The following is a 19,013-nucleotide window of genomic DNA, read 5'->3' on the forward strand; positions in this document are numbered from 1 at the left end:
GAGCTTGACCAGGTTGCTTCTATTGTTTTAACTTGAAAAACAATGCCCAAGGTCTCACAAACTCTTTATTAGCTTTGAACAAGCAGATGATACCTCTGCCTCAACCTCTCCTCATAGAAAAAGGACAAAATACACCTCTTAAAACCATTGCATTGTGACAGTTCTGTTCTCCAAATTCCTGTGATGCTGGGTTCAGTTGACCCCAGTCGAAATGAAGAGCATTGTCAGATAAGGAAATATCCAGAAGTAGCATTTCAATGATGGGCATTGTTGTTCAGAGTCTGTGGCCAAGCTGTCTCCTGATCACTGATGACTTCCAAAACTTTTTCAATGGCCTTTGGAGTTAGAAGACATTTTCCAGACTATATTTTCTGAAATTAGCTCCCTTTTTTTCACTTGTGTTACATCTCTTCCAGCAATTAAATGGTTGATGATGGGATAGTCTCTGTTGTCCAATTATGACAGCTAAAATTGAATATTACTGATAATGTAATTTATTGTCCAAATTATCAAACACCAATTAATCAAAGCTTTTCACTTTAAAGGCAACTGTTAGGAAACAGGCTAGACATAAAATTCTATATTTTTTTTCAAAGGGATTGCATTTTATAAAGTGCTGGTGGGTAATAATGTGTTTGGCCTCATTAAATACACTTGAACAACTGCTGAGGAAATATTTTGCAATGTTTCTCTTACTGTTTGCCCAAAAACTCGTATCCCTATACATCTCAGGATTATGATTCTGATGTTTTTGAAAGAAAAATGTGGGATCCATTTACTGATTTCTGATATTTAGATGCTCTGCCTGTATTTAATGAGCTATGAAAATTTCAGGCATGGTACCCTTGCTTCTACCCTCATTTACTTAAGTACTATTCAATTCCATCTGGTCCTGTTGATTTATGAATATTCAGAACCAGATTTTATTTAATGACAATTTCAATACGGATCTGTACTCCATGATCTTGGATACTTCTCTGTCCCTGGAAAGGGCATAACATGTATTTCTGCTCTGAAAGCACGAAGAAATGTTGTAATAATTTCTAAAGTACCTCAAATCCAATTATTCTTTAATGTTCCAATCATCCCAAATAAATCAAGTTATTTAAAAAATAAATAATTAAAAGAAATACCTCTCTATTAATTGTTTTTTTTAGATTTTATCACACCTCTTTACTCCATAATGTATTATACACACATTAGAGGACTTTGTACTATTCCAGAAAGTAACAGGCAGTATACCTGAATTTATAATTGCAGAAATGGCATAGTATGTTGTTCACAATGCATTTTGTGACTATGTTTCATACCCATGTCCCTTTAAAGTCATAATGTTCAGTTCAGGTATTTTCTAGTCACAAGTGATACACGCTTAACAGATGCTTTTACACAGAATACCCTGCTAATGAAGCAAACTTTCCCACTGTTAATTTGCCCTTTCTAATGTTATTGTTATGTGCATATGGACACAAGTACTCAAGCTGCTCAGATGGGTTTAAGTGTTATTATTTCTGTATATTTCTTCTGTTTATTCTTTCTCCCAATGACAGCACCTCACATTTCTCCATGTAACTTCTCAATTGATGCCATCAGTTCAAATAACTAATTTGTAAATATGCTCCAACAATCACCATGAGTCCCTTCAAGGTTTACATAATGAGGCAAAGGAAACTGAGATTTGAAATTCTCTTTGCCAAAAGAGTTGTTGGCTTTCAAAAATGATCTTATGAATTTCTGTGAAACTGTAGCAGTATGTGAACTGTCAAGTGTGCCCAGCATTCCATAATTCACAAACTACATAAAAGTCTCAAACTACACAAGCTGCTTTCCTCATACCTTGAAATGCCAAATTTCCACACAATTATCTTATATGCAATGGTATGCGCAGATGTGTGTGCGTGTTTTATGTTTGGAGCAGTTAGGGGTGTCGGGGAAGGTGTCATTAAGCTTATCAAACATTAATAGTCTTCTACATGTATGCATCAAACATCTGAATGAGGTCTTCTGTGCAAATAATCAGTGAAAGGACATCCTGTTGCCCTCCTTGTTGGGACCTCATCATGTCCCAGATGAAAGATACTGATAAAATGGTGTTTGAGTGCAGTGACTGTTGAATCGACAAATCACCGTGAATCTGCTTTGTTTCTGATATTCCTCACATCAGTTCCTTGGGGATCATCACCAAACCTTCTCATGGGTATTGCTTCATGTTGCTATTACCCAGTAGGAAGAATGCCAATCGACATTTTAGAAGGTGGGCTCAATCTTGAATAAATTGAATATGATTGTAATATTTTACCTAATTGCTAGTTGCTAGACACCTGAGATCGATGAGAGTCTTCATGAGAACTCAGGTTTTCCCCAGTACATATAACTCTACCACCATCGAGGCTGTTAATCCAAGCCCTCAAATGGTCATGCAGGTTCATATGGCAGTCAAGTGATTATTCTCTAACAGTTCTGAAGATTATGGAGACCTTCCCCAATGGGAGAGGCAATCACATCAAGAAGCACAAATCTGATATTGACTCATGCCCTTCCTGCAAACTGTCATGGGGTAGGGGTGGGTCAGAAAGTTTAGTTAATGACATTCAGCACCAGAGGGGCTACTGCTACACTGGACAACCAATGTAGTATTTCATTCTGTTCAACACTATTCTGGGAGAAGACATTGTAGTTTGTATTTGTGGAGTAGATGGCCTCTGTGACATCTAGAAGAATCCAGTTGGGTGGAATATATTTGAAGTGTCCCCCACCCCTTCCTGGAAGGATTCAGATGCATTCAGACACATTGTCAATCTGACTGCTTTGGTCTCTGGCTGCACCACCCTCGCCTTTGTGTGAAGCTGCAGGCAAAGTTGCAGAATATAGGTCCAGTTTATTCTTCATTTCCTGATGATCCTCAGGTAGCTCTGTCATTACTCCTGCAAATGGGTGTATTGGAAGTGCCCTTAAAAAGGCAGTGGGTGCAGCCTCTACCTCCTTCCTTCTTCACACAACTTCCCTGCTCTGCCACCTCTGCTCCATTTTGTGGCCCATGCACAGCATGACCACCCATGTACCTCACTTGCCAAACCCAGATTTTATGTAGTGGTTCCAATTTATCTAAGAAGCTGAAGAAGTCATTAAAATGCACTTAAACTGAACATTGTGCCTGATACTTTCAATAGCACTGTTGAGGGGATAGGTGACAGCCCTATGCTGTGAACCCCTGACAAGTTCAGAGTGATCTGCACAGGCTTTATTTGCCCACATGCAGATTGTTAATGTGCAGGAAATGTTAAGTCAGCAATAATAGCTGGTCGGCATTAAGATTGCGTCAATTTTGCTGCTTCTGGTGTATGCTTAGCACTTCAGATCTAGTGCCTTGCAAGCCAAAGACAATGCCTGGCACTTGCCTGAAGTGGGTGGGTGCCTGAGTGATACCACCTTCTTGCCTGGAGCTTCCATGGTGCACTACATCAGTGCTACAACAAAATCCAAATCCAAACTCTCTGGCTGGAGTTTTGTGAGGTTTGGAGGAGCAGATAATGTGACAGGGGAACATAACAGTTGGGAGCTAAAATCCCATTTCGTTGACATCGAGTTGAACTCCAGTTGGCGATCAGGTGGCCATCATGATGCAAGGTGAATGGAATCTATTTGCCATAAATCTGCATATTATATTTACACGGTAAGTTTAACTTGGCGGCAGATGCAAAACTCATCTTTTCTGTTTCCCAACAGCTTAAAAGTGGCATGCACTGTAGTGGTAGTAAGAACTGCCAATGCTGGAGTCAGTGATAACACAGTATGGAGCTGGAGGATAGTAGGGGGATGGGCTTAGATTAGCTCACAGGTCGGCGCAACATCAAGGGCTGAAGGACCTGTTCTGCACTGTATTTTTCTATGTTCTATGTTCTATGTTCTATTACAGTGGGCCAGGCAGCATCAGAGGAGCAGGAAAATTGATGTTTTCAGTCAGGGACCTTCTGAAGCCCATTGCTGAAGAAGGGTCCCAACCCGATACGTCAAATTTCCTGCTCCTCTGGTGCTGCCTGGCCCGCTGTACTCATCACACGCTGTGTTATGCATTGTTGTGAGGCTGTTTCAGGTTTAGATCTCTGGTAATGTCTTTTTCTAACACAAGGACAACAGTGGAAGAGAGCAAGTCGAATCAGTCAATCTAATTGAATCATGGATAGCAAGGTGAGGGTGTAATGGTGGTTGGGTCCTCAAACAGGTCAAGGGCCTCTGAATATGGGGCAAGAGGTAACAAATGGAGGTCAAGGATAATGGAAAGTTTCAGGGTGATGGCAGCATAGTTGAAGGCAAGGTTCAAGATGAGATGAAAATAGCATCACTGTCTCTGTGTCTAGGATTATGATGAAGAATCTGGGATGATTGAAGGGAGGATTGGTGACATGTGGGAAAGAACAAAGGCAATTGGAGGAAGGTCACAAGTATTGTTGGGGATAAGATGTAGAGGCAGAAAGACAACAACTGAAATTTCATGCTGTGCATGTCCATCGAAAAGCTCCTAAGAAATGTTCAGCTTGCAGGTGGCCAGGTTGTTATGGAAGAAGATCACAGTGAGATGGGAAGAATTCTGGTTAAGGGCCATGGGAAGGTCATGCATTTCCCTTTTGCCTGCCTTCTTCGCTAGGTCACTGTGTAGATCTGCAAAATATCATTGCAAAGAGGATTCACAGAGTGCAGCCTGGATTTTCCAACAACCTATGCCACAAAACTATCAGATCAACCAAGAATAGGAGATGTCAGGAGGAAGCAGCCAGGGTTGGCTTCATTGCCAAAGAGCTTTGAGCCATCAGCCCATGTTCAGAGCACATAACTGACTCCAGATAGCAGTCAGGCAACATCAGGGATAGGAGATGGTTACTGATGTCTGCTCAAAGATGCCAGCACAAGAACAGGCACAGTCTCCTGAGCATGTGTAGCAGTGGCAGCAACAGAATCAGCTCCTACCAACGTTGAGTGGTGGCAGCTGTGGTAACAGAGGTGGCTCATTCTGGTGGTCACTGGTAGCACCAGTGACAGCTAATGCAATTGTTCATTCTGTGTCTTTATTTTGCGCGGGAGTTGGTTGGAGCCAGGTCTAGTGCAGCCCCGGATCCATGACTGGCCCTGGCTCTGAGGGCACAGAGGTCACTCAAATCCAATCAAACATTACAACAAATGGAGGAGTAGCAGAAGGTAACAAGAAGAAGAGGGACAGATGAATTTGATTGCAGTAAAGCCTTGCAATATATTCAGTGTTTCAAGATGGTGCCAGAGCATGGAGACACTTTGCATATTCTCTGTGCAAAATAACTTTTCACTTTATTTTTATGTGCACGTGACAATAAATCTAAATCTAAATCTAAATCTAAACCTAAATCTAAATCTAAATCTAAATCTAAATCTAAATCTAAATCTAAACTAATCTATTCTAAATCTAATCACTCTTTTAAAAATGGTTATCAGCCTGTGGCTTTGCAGAAAACTATTTCAGTCACCTTTGCGTAAATGTGGATTTAAATTTCTGCACAAAAGGTTCATTTCAGGGCTATGTGACATTTCTTAGGCTGCAGGTATATTGTTGCAAATGGAAGGTGATGCAGACTTTGCTCAGAATGGCCAAAGATTTTGTTAGATTCTCAACTGGTGCTGTTAGGTAGGCCAATAAAGCAGTTGGTTTGGGGCCATTATGGGGTTCTCATAGCAGACATTGCTGTTAGAATTTGCTGGGAATAGCCAGCTATATTTTGATCAGAATTTCATTTCCTGAAAGTTCAACAAGCCTGTGAGCATTGGAAAAAAAATAGACAGGAATGCAATTGACAGCCAAGGAGATCTTAAGACTCACATATTTTATGCAACTCTCAGTTGCAGTAATTTGAGTCTTCAGCTCCAGTATGATATTGGACCATGGGTAACTAGGTATATTTACTCAGAGCATTGTTCATGATACTAGTACATCATTCTCACAGGGCAGAAATGCATTAAAATGTAACACATGGATTGACAACAGAAATCATTCAGCAGATTGCTCTTTGTTGACAATGTGCATCCACTGGCTTGACCTTTTCAGAGAAGCTTTACAATATGTGTGATAAACCTGACTCTCTATGGTCATTGCCAGTCTTTCCATGTAGGAAACCACACTCTCACAGTTTGGAGACATTACAGAAGTCAAGCCACAGATGGAGATGGTTTCCACATTAACTCAAGTACCTCTGCCAGATATTCCCTTACCTGCCTGAGGAAACCCAGCAGTCTTATAGAGCATAGAACAGTACATCACAGTATAGGCCCTTTGGCCCATGATGAGACCTGAGACCTTTCATCAACCTGGATGGAGCTCAGCATTGGCATAGACTCCAACATTCCTTCCACATTTTGGGACCTCAACCAACCTTGCCTCCTTCAGCTGCTGGGATCTGTCCGTGAAGTGATCACCAGTCAGTGCCTCTGATCTTCACACAGATTTCTTCAGAGAAATGTATGTCAAGCTGCAATGGTGGAGGGTGAGGAAGAGACGAGTCATAGTGCAACCCTGTTCTCTATAGTCAGAAGATGGAGTCATTGTTTTCCTCTCATGGGCCTTTGCAGAATATGGCAACATGCAGTAGAAAATAACAGGAAAAATCTATAAGCAGATACTCTGTCGATCAGAAATCTGCGGTTGCACTTATACTTGTTCTGGGTCCATGACAACATATCAGATTTGAAGATTTCTTGCTATGCTGTCTGTCAGATACATCTGGCCGTCTGCAAGAAAATGTATTGTAAAGTTTGTTTATCTGATTCAGTTTTATAAATATTGCAGAAAAAGGTTTTATCACAAGGCACAGCATTTTCAATGAGGACATCGAGTCATCTACCTTTGAGGAACTTGATTTGAAATAATTGAAAGGCCTCTAAAAAAATTGCTGAACAATTCATTAGTTTTACGGGTATACACATTAGTACTGTTGTAAATCAATTATATTTTCACATTTAAAAGCATTTTAAAATAGTTATTTTTTGTCTGTATTCCTAAAAATTACAAGCTTTAATTACAAACTTTCTCAAAGGTATAAGTAAACAGAATTTGCCAGGGTAGTTCATTTGATTGATCCAAATACTTAGTAATGAGGGCAATTTCCAGCATGGTATTTTAAATAGTGAAAGATTGCAAGATTTCAATTTACTCCAGACGACTCCAATTGATCTTAGTTGAAATAAAAATATAGGTCAGGATTGCCTTGTAGATTCACAGTCAGCTGGTAGAATAAACACTTTGAGACCTCTAGTACAATTAGTATGAAACCCAAACTGGTTTCCCAGCAGGTTGAAGTCTATATGATGATGTTGACAATGAAACTCACCATTGCTGATGCTGACCTTTACTCAAAGCATTACAGGGAACCAGAGACAGTATGTCATGGCAGGAATGGAAGAAGAGTGTTTGAATTTGGTCCATAATCTCTATGGTTTTCTCTTTACATGGTAGGAGAATTTTCAGCTTGGCCACTCCTCCATTCTTGAACCTCTCCCTGACATTGATTATTTTCTTCTCCTACATGACAAACTGGAGACTTATTGGAAAGTCAGGAGACATATCTTTCACTTGTCCTGCTATTGCCACATGGAGACCACACATTCTAATTGGTATCCCAACACATTTACCACACAACTCTCTCAAGGTTTCATCACTTTTGCCATGTGGTTCGGGTGATGAGCACACACTTTCCAACATAGGCTGTCTCCCTACGTGCAACATTGTTTTCTTGATTCCTTCAAGAGAAGTTCTTTGATGTAACATTGTATTCCCACTTACCATGATAAAGTAGAGGAGGCCATTTACCCTATTTTAGCACTACATGCTTCTATATTTGTGCCCACACTCCACAGCATCACTTCCTTTTGAAATGACTTAATTCATTGTTTTCTATATCTTATTCCACGTAACATATTCCAAAGAGACAAGTTCTTATTGAATCAGATATTTGAAAGTTCATTGACAACTAATCATACACACTAATATGATTTATCTGATTTACATAGACTGTGCTTACACAGATTAGTATTATATTGCACACATAGTTGACTGGTTGTCTAGCAGACTTACTGTTCAGCTGGCTGTTGACTGAATGTGCGTAGATTATGTTAGAGACCTCTTATATTAAGGCATCATATGTTGTGATGTCTTCTCGCTGTCGACGAAATATATTGCCTTTCTGAAATCTGTGCAATAATGAAACATGCAGCATCCTTCCAGGCCACTTTGGTGAAGCAAGATAGGGTTATCACTATTTCCAAATACTCTGGAGGGGAAAGTGAAGAGTGGTATTGCTGAACCACGAGGCTGACTTTTATCTCTGTGAAGACATGGCTGAATGGGCAGGAGTCATGGGGGTGTCCATAAAATGATGGGAGAGGGGACTGTTGTGGGTTACGTCTGGGAAGCTATTAAAGGGGACTTGAGGTTGTCAATGACAAAGAAATTCGTGTTGAATGGCACTGTCAGTGGAGGATGTTCCTGAAAATTTGCTCCCTTTCTGGAGGATTTGCAGAAGCAGTCTTCTTATATCCTGCTCCTAGCTGGAATTGAATCAGCTGATAGTAAGAATAGGCACTTTCTGTCTGCCCTGACTTGTAATTGTGTGAAGGCGTATAACAACACGCACTTCTGACTTGTAGTGTAATTGTATTTATTGCAGATCTCAATATATGAGCAATAATGAATGCCACTTTCAGACCCATCACAAGGAGCAATGATCTTCATGTTAAATTCTGTACTCCGCTTTTGCATCATTTTCTGAATCATCCAACTTAAATCCATTTGCTCTCACCACATACTACCAATACCTGTTCTACTTCCCACTCCATTAAAAAAGTTATTCTCAAAGGGGGAATGGTGTGGTTAAGAAGATGCAAGTCTCATCTACTAATGTTTAAATTTTCATTTGAATACAGCAAAACTTTTTAAAAATACATTGTTTTGCTTTTATTACTTGCTTACTCTACTCTCTCTAGCAGCTCACTTTGTTTTAGGGTAAGATAGAGTGAGGCTCAAAGATAAAGCATGTTTCTCTTTCTAATAGGCTTAGTTACATTCCTACAAATACATTGAGTGGCGAATATTAAAACAAAATTTTAATGTTTTTCCCACCTTTTAGTCAGAGTTAAATCAGTTTGGTTTTTAAATTTAAAAGGAACAATTTTCTCCACATATCTTAGGTACTATAGGGCCTACAACATGGCCAAGATGGGGTCTTACTTCATCTGAAATTCTAGCTCAGCTCTACTTAGCACAATTTGCCACTTCATTATAAGAAATGAACCTTGCACTGGGAGCAGCTTCTCAATGGATAGATAGGGAATTGATTTTCACTCAGCTGACAGTTATCACTATAAGGAGGTTGTGTGTCATTTCAGTGTTTAGCATTTGAAATAACACCCTTTTCTAACAGTAACCAGCTGCCTGTAAGCAGGTTTTTGCAGAGTGTTTCAAGTGTTACTTAACAGTCTATTGACTTTTCCTGTTTATTTGCTGCCTGAGATTTGAAACACATTGTGAGGCATTCTGTGACACTTCAACAAGATTTCACCAACATTCAATCAATCTTGTTCCAGGATTATATGATAACTTCACTTGAAGTGAATAAGTGGTGAGCTAGGTAATACTAGGACAGGAGTGCTCAGTACATCAATGTTTTGTTCAAAATTTCCATTGGATTTGAACTGTTTTGACTGATGCAACCGTTAGTTATCAGCCCTCACTTGTGTTCGGCTGCTGTGAGATTCTAGCTTGCATAGCTGAGAGACAGCTTCCTTACACAATACTGTTCCTACTCAGATTCTGATGCATGTCAGCCTCTACTGTACCCAAGAATGAATGTTGACTTACACTTGGAAGTTCCAAAAAAATCTTTTACTTACTTGCAATAGCACAAGTTTGATGCATAATACTTAAATCTCTGTAGTATCTTCTCTGGCATGTTATTCCACCCTCTGTCCTCATAGTCTAGGTTGCACATGACAGCTACTATGAAGTTACATTAAATTATATATCATCATGGCAATAACACATAAAGTTGTAGAGTTAAAGAAAATTTTTGCATGGAAAGAAACCCTTTAAACCATCATGTCCATGCTGATCATCAAGCAACTTTCTACCGTAATATAAAATAAAAGCAAGAACTGTAGCTGCTGGAAATCTGAAACAAAAATAGAAATTGCTGGAGGAGGTCAGCAAGTTTAATAGAATCTATGGAGCTTTGAGTCCAGTGAATCTTCTTCAGAATTATCTAGTTGAATTCCATTTCCTAACATTTGGACCATTTAGTTGTATGCTATGTCCTTTCAAGAATGCACCTAAATACTCCTTATGTACCTACCATCCTTACAGATAGTGATTTCCAGATACCCTTCTAGCCTCCTGCCTCTTACCTTAAATCTATTCCTGCTAGCAATTATGAAGAATTGTTCCTTCTTATCCACCTTAATTGTACCCCTCATAATTTTGCAGACCTAAATCAGATTCTTGCTCCCCAATCCTACCAAACCCCACCCCCACCATCCCCATCCCCTCCCAGCTTACAGTGCCCCAAGGAAAACAATCCCAGTATAGTTCGGACCAATTTCCTGGTGAAATACCTCTGCACCCTCTCCGACAATCATATCCTTCCCATAGTGTGGTGACCAGAATTGTATTCCAGTTGTGGTCTATCTAACATCTTAGAGACTTTCGTCATAACCTCCCTAACTCTTGTATTCAATGCCACAAATAGTAAAGGCAAGTGCCCCATGTGCTCCCTTAACCATTCTCTCCATCTATCTTTCAAGGTTCATCCACTCCTCTGTACTACACAGAGTACTGCCATTCATTGTACACTCTGTCAGTCTTTGTCAGTTCTCCCAAAATGCATCACCTCACACTCTTCAGGGTTGAATTCTATTTGCCAATGTTGTGCCGCTCTGTCCCTCAAACTTGTATTCTTATCATACTGCGTGCTTGGTTGGCAAGAGGAATGAGAAGGGTCATGAACCATCAGGCGCTAAGAGCTACAGAAGTGGCAGGAGCCTGAGTTGAAGTTTACGTCATCTTGGTTATAGAATGGTCTGCCTCCCTTGGACTTCCATCTTCAAAGCCAACAGTGCCAAGCCTGATACACTAAATGCATCCCATTTCCTTTGGGTCCTGAACCACCTAAAATGCACCACTGTGTTTCATCTCGCAAAGTCCACAATGTTGGTGGAGGTGGTTGCATGGAGCTCAGTTACACAATTTCATGAGAATTCTATTTGATCAATCCTTGAAAGCTAAACATGCAGCTATTGATGTTTTGATTAGGCAGTTTTTTTCCCAATTATGATCATCATTAATTAGCCCTAAAATTATGTCAAAAGGATACATTTAGCACCTATATAAAGCCTATCATTAAATTCACCACCAACATTTTATATTCTGATAATGTCAGAAGTTAAGGTACAGCCATACATTCAAGAATAGTTATTATTTATAAGAAACTAATAAAAACAATCACTCATCTTGTAACACAACATTTTTGTAAAATGTTAAATAATGAACCATGACTTGAGAAATAGATAAATCCAACGTTTTTGTGTTTTTATCTCAACAGTTTACATCAAATAATCTTTCACCTGGTATCAGACATAAGGTCTCCCTGAATTGCTGAAGCTGAAATACCAAGAGTGGTAAGCAGAAATCCATCAGGCATACAATTTCCAGATGTGGCCAATCAACTGAGCTCCAAAATCCCAACAGACCCCGCATAAGTACTGGACAATTAATATTATACTGCTGAGTATATCATGCATACTATGTCAACAGCAGACCATCAGAGGTCATAATATCATCTGGTAAGTATAAAGTGATTCAGGTGGGCAGGTTTATAAACATGATTCATTTCATTTTACAATGCTCTTTGTTCAATTGGTGTTGTGGGGAAGGGTACAAATCATGCAATGATTTATGATTTGAAACATCATAGAACACAACTACACCTGAAATAACATTGTGCTTTAATGTATTCAATTCAATGTGCAAAAACGCTTTATCACAAGGTCTGTATTAAAACCTTACATGACTTTGTTGTTCATCACAGGGTAGATTGTATTGAATTCATAAATGCACAAGAGCTATTAGCAAGAGTAAGCCATTTAGTCCTTGAAGCCTACTCCACCATTAAATAGGACCTTGGCTAATGTACTTGTGGCTTGAAGCATACTCTTAATCCTGCACCATATTCCTCCTTACTTCACCTTTAACCCCTCACCACCCCGATTCTCTTTGAGATCAAAACTATGTTCAACTCAGATAATTCAGATTTAGCCTTTGCTACACTCTTTGGGAAATAACTCTGAAGACTAATGACTCTCAAAGAGAAATTCCTACTGAAGGCATACTGGTACATTGGGAGATCTGGGATAGTCTCCATGTACTAACTTAGGGTTTTAGCATGATCGTAGTATGTTGTTCTCTGTATAACCTGCAAAAACTGTGTGTTTGGAACTATGAAAGGAATAAGGTACAGAGTGATTTTGAGGAGGATGAAGACAAGCAGGAGCTGAAGGCAATGAAGTGTCAGCTGATCACATTGCTGTCTGTAGGATGCTGCAAGCACCCATTTTAACATAAGGTTCATTTAGGGACACAATGAGCATAAACTAGCACAGGTTCAAAATGGTGCAGCAAGCAACCACCACCATGAATGCATACTATTACACCTTCTCAATCTGTCTTCCCAAGGCAACTTTCCATCCAGCAACTAAGAATGGGCAAAGTGATGCAAACTAATAAACTTTAATAGGCCCTTGGAATAAATGGAAATTTCACAAGATGACTTTGTTTTTACTTTTACACCTAGTGCAAATGCAAAGTTTTACATTTCTTTGTTCCTACTATTGTGGTGCAGCTTCTAAAGCTTCACTCAATGAGACCAAGCGTCTTAGAGCCCTGTTGTGATCATTGAAATGCTCTTGATGGAAACCTTCTTCTTTTGGGGCCAGTATCAATTTTAATGCTGCTGAGGTAGCCCCACCAAGGACTGCTCCACCTGTACCTGATCAAGAGAAGACTCGGCGTTAAGGACACAAAACAGCATGTTGTTTTTATAAATGCTCCAGTTGACTTTGCTCAAACAGAATATCTCAACAGTCAGAATGATTATCTAACTAACCTGCTTCTACAAGCTCTGAAGATACAAGACTCACACCAAGCAAGAGTGGGAAGAGAAGGAAAAGTTATCATATCTGCTGCCATGGAATTAGCACCAAAGCAATAGTAAAATAACAAAGAATTGACTGTAGAGAAAAAGTAGCAAAAAGAACCATTAGAACCTGGATCTCATCTGATTCATATTTGGGGTCAATGTTGCATTATTATGAGAGCTGATATTTATTTTTCTTCCTGAGGTTTTCTTAATTCAAATAACTCTTTGGTCGGTCTAAGAGTACACAAATTAGCTGCTCTTTTTTCCTAAATTACAACAGTGACCACACACACACACACACACACACACACACACACGCACTCTAGCTTTAATCAGTCCACTGTGCATGACCCATCGCAGCCTGGGGTCAAGATCATGATGGTAGAAGTCTTACTCAGTGTTATCATGAGCATGATGCCAATTCCTGTCACTGACAGTTTTATTTTCAGCTATTTTAAGATATCTTAATGGGTTAGTCAAATTGCTTGCTACGAAGATAACTAATATCCAAATATATTAATGATAATGGGAACTGCAGATGCTGGAGAATCCAAGATAATAAAATGTGAGGCTGGATGAACACAGCAGGCCCAGCAGCATCTCAGGAGCACAAAAGCTGACGTTTCGGGCCTAGACCCTTCATCAGAGAGGGGGATGGGGTGAGCGTTCTGGAATAAATAGGGAGAGAGGGGGAGGCGGACCGAAGATGGAGAGAAAAGAAGATAGGTGGAGAGGAGAGTATAGATGGGAAGGTAGGGAAGGGATAGGTCGGTCCAGGGAAGACGGACAGGTCAAGAAGGTGGGATGAGGTTAGTAGGTAGGAAATGGAGCTGCAGCTTGGGGTGGGAGGAAGGGATGGGTGAGAGGAAGAACAGGTTAGGGAGGCAGAGACAAAACCAAAACCAGCCCAACCTGTCTCTGCTTCCCTAACCTGTTCTTCGTCTCACCCATCCCTTCCTCCCACCCCAAGCTGCAGCTCCATTTCCTACCTACTAACCTCATCCCACCTCCTTGACCTGTCCGTCTTCCCTGGACTGACCTAACCCCTCTCTACCTCCCCACCTATACTCTCCTCTCCACCTATCTTCTTTTCTCTCCACCTTCGGTCTGCCTCCCCTTCTCTCCCTATTTATTCCAGAACCCTCACCCCATCCCCCTCTCTGATGAAGGGTCTGGGCCTGAAACGTCAGTTTTTGTGCTCCTGAGATGCTGCTGGGCCTCACATTTTATTATCCAAATATATTAACCTTGGTGATTTAATGCTTACCTCAGTGCCTAAAGGAAGTTCTTTAAAATCTTAATTGTTTCATCAGCAATTGAAATGAAATATAGGATTGAAATTGAAATCTCAACTCACATTATCAGCATGAATAAAAATCATTATCACTTTGATTTGAATGCACAGACTGAATAGTAAAGTGTGTGGACGAAAGCTAGAAGTTATAAAGGGATGTGGACATGTCAACCTGGAGTTATTATTATGTTCCATTATTCCCTTCAGTGCAATTCAACTGAAACAACCAACACCAGCACTAGAGATTAAGAGATCTCTGTCAAATAATATTCAGTGCAAAGAGAATTGTAACAACACTACACAATTGTGCTGATTTAAGACAACTCAGAAAATCAGTAATGAATATAAAACACCACAAATGTTGAGTGGAAAACTGAGCAAGAAAGACGCGCTTCTGAGGAAGTGGAAGTAATCTCTCATTGAGTTAATGACAAAGTAATGACAGTTAAATTACAGTGGTATGCTCTAAAAATGATACAAAGGGGTGCATTATGAGGATAGCTTGCACAATCAAAACTTGACATTACAGTGTTGAGGGGTCTGCTGATGAAGAGTTTTAAAATGAAAAAGAAATTCAATAAAGCAGATGTATAATAATTAGTAAACTTGAGAAGAGTGATACATTATCTTACTATCAGAGCTACATCACTCAGGAGTGAAATTATTACATTCTTCATCTGACCAAGGCACTTGACTCAAAAATTATGAGGGTTCATGGATTTTATTCCAACAATTTTTTCATCCAAGAAACGTCATACATAATTCATGATGACATAGCTGTAGTTGTTATAAGTAAGAGATCTGAAATGGATACCCAAAAAGCATGAACTAACATTAAGCATGGCTGTGTGATAGCCACCATATTACTCAGAAGCTACCTGCAAGTAGACATTCATCTCAAAGATCACCTACCTCTTGGCGTGAGCACTAGTTACCATCTGGTATTCCTCTCCACCCTATGCACCACCTTCCTCATCCCATATGCACCTTAAACCCTCCACCCCATGCATCACTTTTGTGGAAACGTCCATCAACAAACACCTCACTGTTTTTAAATCTGTCTGCCCCACAGTGACAACATTTTCGGGGTGTTGCTGCTGACCTGAAAGTAGGGCTTCTGTCCCTTAGTATCAGAAAGGCTCAATTTCACAAGCTGTAGGCTAATTTAGTTGGATATTAACTCTGCTGTCTTAGTAAGGCTAGAACACAACATTGGCCTCTGCTGAAGGGATAATGCTTCTGATTTGGTCAGTTAAGAGCCTTAATAAGCCTATAGGTCAGCCACTGCCTGATGCCTTACCTGTCCACTTTAACATGGGAGACAGGTCTATGTTGTTTGGGAGAGTAATGGGTTGCAACCTGATTGATTTTATATCCCCACTTCCACCTTCAAATCCACCAGCTCAAATATTCAGCCTCATAATGCACTTGATAATTACCTTGAAACTTAATAACAGTACCTGGAAAACAAAACAAATTACTTCGTAGAATACCTCAAAAACTATGACTGCAGCACAGCAAACAATTACATAACTCAAATGTCTGAATCGATATTTACCAACTCTTGATAGTTTATTGAACAAGTTTTTGAAATTGTCACTATCTGTTAAAAGTTTATCTGTCTCTCTTTTCAGAAGATCTCAGGTATCATAGGTTGAATTAGATAAAATTGGAACAGCAAGAAGAATTAAAAGCAAAGAACAAATACTGCAAATAACAGAAATCTAAAATTAAAACAGAATGCTGGAGATACTTCTCAACATCTTTACAGAAATGAGAAGTTGAGATTGATATTTCAGATCATTATCCTTTTATTAGAATCAAATCATTAAAAGCTGTGTTCATGGCTCATTCATTCTCTGGATTTGGTAATGGATGGCAAAGTTGAAATTTGTTGATGATCTATTGTCTGGAAAAGATGGTGCTCAATCAACTGAATGGCTTGTCCATTCATTGGAGAGAGCATATGAAAATTGGTTTGTGAGACTGGATTCCCATGTAGGCCAAATCTGGTAATACAGCAACTTCCTTCTCTGACAAAGAAACTCTTAGGCATTTTTATAACTGAGCACAACTTTGTGTCCTATTTTAACAGTGCCAGTTTTTAATTTTCACGTTGTGTTTTAAACTGAGTTCAAATTCTCAAACTGTGCTGCAACTCAAACGTACTCTCTCTGAAATATTAATAGAGCCCTCTGGAGTTGTGAGCCAGTAACATAACCACTTTATTGTAATTCCCTTCTTAAATACGGATGAGTGTAAATATTGCAAATATTAGAAAACTGAATAATTCATAACCAAGCATACAATTGAAAGAATTTAAGAAGCTGGGAGCCATGGAATTGAGCATAGCCATTCATTGTGGAGAGAGACTCAATCAAAAAATTGCAGATTAGTATCCTATATAAATAATAGAATCCCATTTGAGACTATATTCGACTGAGATGAGGAGAAATTTCTTCATCATGTGAAAGGTGAGCCTGTGGAATTCTGTGCCACAGAAAACAAGTGACGCTAAAATATTGGATGTTTTCAAGAAAGAGGTAGGCATGGTTCTTAGGGATGCAGCAATCAAATGGTTGAGGGAGAAAGAGGGAACGCATTTCTGAGTTGGATGAGCATCCATGTTCGTATTGGGAGGTGGAGTAGACTAAAAGAGCCAGTGGCCTACTTCTGCTCCTTTTCCCTAAGTTTCTACATACAATGGACTGGTTAGACACTTATAGTTTTTTGTCCTTTTTTTGTCATTGGAGCATTCAAAACCATGGAAATGCAGTCTAATTGGAAGAAAAACCAGGTTATTGCTCCTATTAAAATATGGTATCCCTCATGTCTGTCACTAGCCCCATCTTTCCATGTCTTGTTACAGAAACAACTCATTTCTGTCCCGTGAGATTCTTGCCTCATTGCTTAGCAAATATCTAAGTGATAAAGCAAGTTAATCCTGCTGTTGAGAGAGGCTTCACCGAATTTGCATTTGATTCTCCCACAACTCCTGCCTAGCCCATGTTGCTCAAGACATTAATAAGATTCTACCCTTTATGTTTGTACTTATTCTACATCCGATGTTTTGCAAGTGCTTTTAACAGCAGAATTGATGCAAAAAGAAACAATTTAAACAAGCACTTTGCACATTACAATTGTGTCTCTACTAAAACAAGGGCAACTAAGAAGGCCAATTAATGCTGGCCCAGCTAGTGATACCTGCATCCTGTGAATAATTTTTTAAAAATCCTAAAAGTGGATATAGATACATGATCAGGAGTGATGGATGGAAGGGCCTTTCAGTTTGAGTATTGAAGGAAAAAAAAGAGTTTGGTGGTGATATTATGACAAAATTAGTAAGGGAAATGTAGTTCTAACTAGTCAGTATTTCGGAAACATAACCTTACACTCATCAAAATATTGAAAAAAAAGACTGGGAGCTGTTTTTTTTCAAGCAGGTGTTACATTATTAAATTGTTGGTACCTCCCACATACAGTGGTGTACGCATAATTCACAATACTGATTGAAACAGGATTAGATAAACAGCTGATAGAGAAACAAAATACTCACAGGAACATTTGTGCCCTCAAGCTTGTTCTCTCATTTAATTAGTTTGTGGATGATCCGTGAACTAACTTTGCTCATATCCCATAATACCTTTGATTAATTAAAGAAAGCACTAGCAATTTCAGATTCAATGTAAGTTGTTCACCTGATATCAATTGCATGTGCAAGAAGGAGCTCAAAAATTCTACCATCTTTTTGTGTGTAACAGTATTTCCATTTTTTAATCCTAAGAAATCTGCCACTAATGTTTAATCTATACTCCTTACTCCTCGTCTGTATAACCAGGAAACTAGTTTTATCGATCTAACCTATCTGCCCCTTTTAATAACTTGAGAACTTTGATCTCATTGCTCCTTACTGTTCTAAATTTCAGAGAAAATTGCTGTAATTGTAGAATATATGTTTAACGATATCTTTACTGCAATGGTAGCTGTGTATGTGTCAGGGGTTGCGTCATGACGTTACATACTGACCTAAGAATGGACTGCTCTCTGTCAACAGCTTGGATATCATCTTACTCCACTAATTTGTTTAAAATGCCTTCATGGAAAACCTTAGAATTAAGGTATCACAATGACATTTCTATAGCTTACCATTAAGCATTGAGCTGCGTCCAGTAAATACACTGCAGCAACTTGCCAAGTGTCGTTCAACAGAACCTCCCAAATTCACAACCTCTACCTCCTAGATGAGACAGGCAGCAGATGTGCTGAAATTTTACTACCTGTAAGACCCTGCCCAAGATAAGTAACGGCTTAAGTTTGAAATTTATCGACCTTTTCTCCTTATTCCCAGATCAATAACCTGGAACTGACTCCCTTCAGTATCACCTATCTTTGTGCCATCAGTAAATTTGCCTACCTAATAATTTTCCTTCAGTTCCCGAGCTTCAATGTTAGCTGCTAACTCCATCAAATACCATCATGAAGTCAATATAAACAATATCCATATAAGTGATGCAAAT

This window comes from Stegostoma tigrinum, chromosome 6, assembly GCF_030684315.1.
Source record: "Stegostoma tigrinum isolate sSteTig4 chromosome 6, sSteTig4.hap1, whole genome shotgun sequence".
NCBI lineage: Eukaryota > Metazoa > Chordata > Chondrichthyes > Orectolobiformes > Stegostomatidae > Stegostoma > Stegostoma tigrinum.